This window comes from Maniola hyperantus, chromosome 2 (assembly GCF_902806685.2).
Source record: "Maniola hyperantus chromosome 2, iAphHyp1.2, whole genome shotgun sequence".
NCBI classification, from domain to species: Eukaryota; Metazoa; Arthropoda; class Insecta; order Lepidoptera; family Nymphalidae; genus Maniola; species Maniola hyperantus.
This window is the reverse complement of record NC_048537.1, coordinates 10,778,899-10,782,116: the sequence shown is the minus strand read 5'-3', so window position 1 is coordinate 10,782,116 and position 3,218 is coordinate 10,778,899.

The window sequence follows — 3,218 nt, the reverse complement described above, 5'->3', positions numbered from 1 at the left end:
ATCATTTATTTTGATAAGGATTAATAGCATGAGTAAAATAAACGCGTTTAAATGTAGTCCAAAAAAATTTCAAGATTTTTAAATAAAAAAATGGTTGCTGTGCCTCACTCGACATAGATGGGTATAGTGTGTCGCGGACTTTTTTGTAGATATTTATAAGATCTACAATTAATTAGAACATTTTATGGTTCTATCTTTTATAGTTTAGGCAGCGTACGCAAAATAAGTAACTTTTCTGGTTGATTTTTTACACCTTGTGTCCGAAAAACCCAAATATCTTACGGAACCCTATTTTTCCAAAATAAAATATAGCCTATGTTACTCGTGGATAATGTAGCTTTCGAATGGTGAAAGAATTTTTAAAATCGGTCCAGTAGTTTTTGAGCCTATTCAGTACAAACAAACAAACAAACAAACAAACAAACAAACAAACAAACAAACAAAGTTTTCCTCTTTATAATATTAGTGTAGAAGTGTAGATTGAACTTGTTACAGTTCTTGCATTTCACGAAGGCGAGTGGCTCATGCTTGTGTTGGTCGAATCGGTATAAGTAACGTACACTGAATGTGTGCGTTTGCGAGCGCTAGTCCGACATGCACGCACACTTACGCAATGCCCGTGAAATCCGACGTAACCACAAGTAAAGTCCACTCGCCTTCGTGAATTGCAAGAACTGTACCTATCTATTGTTTATTTATATTTACATAGTTTATCAGAGATTCTAAACTGTTTAAAAATAATGCACTCCGACACAAAACAACTTTGTTTGGAAACCGTAACTCGATCAAATGAACAAAGTTTCAAACAGGATTCCGAATATAACTTTTCCTCCCCATATTGTGCTAGGTACAGTGCACTCATTCAGTGAACTGACGGTGTTGCCTGTATCACAGAATATAATACAATAGTAACTTTATTAATATACCTACGGGAGCACTGGGATTGTAAAACTTTCAAGGTAGACTCCCAAGGCAGCCGAAGGGCAAATCGACGCGTATTAGCTTTGGTGGTGCGTTTGTTGTGCGTGTGTAAAGCGTTTTTGGCACGTTTATGGCGCATGTATGGACACGTAGTGATGCGTTAGTGGTGCATGTTGCGAGCGTTTGTTGCGCGTGTGTGGAGCGTTTGTAGCACGTTTATGGCGCGTGTGTGGGCGCGTGTGTGGAGCCGTAGTGGTGTGTTTGTGGTGCATGTTGCGAGCGTTTGTTGCGCGTGTGTGGAGCGTTTATAGCGCGTATGTTGAACGTGTGTGAATGATTTTAAAAGTTTTTCGTTTATTTAAGTATGGGACGATAAACTTTATTGATCTTGGGCAGAAAATCTTAAAATACACCACTCTCGACTTGTAATAATAATTGTTCGATCGACCACCTGATGCGTCGGACGCAAAACGTAGTCGTAGTAGTGAAAACTCGACTTTTACCGCAAGGCAGCTGCCGGCGCGATGGAAAACTCAAGGTAGATTGGAAAATAAGGGGTGTACGTGTCAAATGAACGTATCCCTACCTAAACTGTAGATATTTCTTAAAATAGATCATCTGTAAATAATTTATGCCACTATAACACTGTACATAATATATCGCATTAGGTGTCCAACCAAGCCAGGTCTGTTGATTATTACAAATGCGCAACTAAAATTCCTTAAAATCGGTTTAGGAATAGGCGTGAAAAGTAAAGCATTTAATAAGGTGCCATTTATTTCCCTTGCATAATATGTAAGTTTTCTTACATTAACCTACTTACATGCATTTTTAGGTGGTAATTACTAGAAGGAACAGAGAACGTAAAGCGAAAACGCCAACTTAAGCTCTCACAAGTACCACCCCACTTGACTGAGTCACTAGAGCAATTCACTAGTTTAGCGTCGTTAGGCAACTTTAAGCGTCTTGTTATTATTTTCTTGCTATTGAAATGTATTGTATTTTTGAAGTGTAATTTTCCAAGTAGGTAAGAACTTAAGATATTATTATGATGTTCCGCTACAGTATTGTTGTTCAACATACACACATTACAGTACTATTGTTGAACCAGTGTAGGAAGAGTATTTATAGGTCTATGTGTAGGAATTGTGGTTTCTTAAGTAACAGAAACAGGCTATAATGAAAAGCAACGCGATAGAAGTTACAATGAAGCTACAAATAAAATGTAGATGAATGATGAAGATAAAACTAAAAACGAAGTCGCGAGCATAAGCTAGTATAATATATATTTTATAATACTACATTCCTACGTGATTTTTATCAAAATCTCCAAAAGTGCCTCTCTAGGTCACACGTCAATCTTTACCTGTGGGCTGAGGGCTCACATTCGCGATAATTTGCTAATGTTGGTTGAAGTGGGGAAAACAAAAAATCACGGTCATTTCCTTCCTGGCTCTGCAAAATTACAACACGGAACTAATTACCTTACTATAATCATAGTTTAACAATCGTACAGTTTGTCTAAGCTTTTGATAGCGGACCAACGGGCATCGGTTTTCCAAAGAAGTTGCCGTCCGCATAGCATGTCATACGAGTTTGTAATAGATACCAACTTAAGCCATGACCGCGACATATGAAACTAAAGCCATTGATATCGATGGAGCGACACAAGTGTCGCGTGTCGCGGTCGCTTAGTGAAAAGTCTATCTATAAAGACTTCTGTATTATTGCTAAACTGTGCAATGACTTTGGATATAGAAAACTATCGAGTGTTATTTTTATTATTCTGTAACAAAAACGGAGCACTGAGATTTTTTCCTATGACAACAGAGAACTAGTTACGACAGCGTAAATGTGCCGACTGTGCTAGTTAAGTAACGTCACTCCAAGTTGGGAACTGGAAGGGTGACCGTCGTGTCGTTGAAGATCCAAATTTTGCTTTCATCCTCCATACAACTGCCATAACCTTTCCAGGTTAGCCCGGTTCCATCTTAGACCGCATCATCACTTACTACCAGGTGAGATTGCAGTAAAGGGCTAACTTATATCTGAATAAAATAAAAAGGGTGTAGATTCTAAAAATATGGTATGGTTGAAATAGTATTTTAGACAGGTAGGTACTAGGTACCTATTATGTGAAATGTTCTGAGACTCTGAGAGTCTATTCTATGAATTAGTATCTTAATAAAGCCCCCACCCAAAAGATATAGTTAAAGATAACGAACCTTCATCATCATCATCATCATCATCAACCAATAGACGTCCACTGCTGGACATAGGTCTCTTGTAGGGACTTC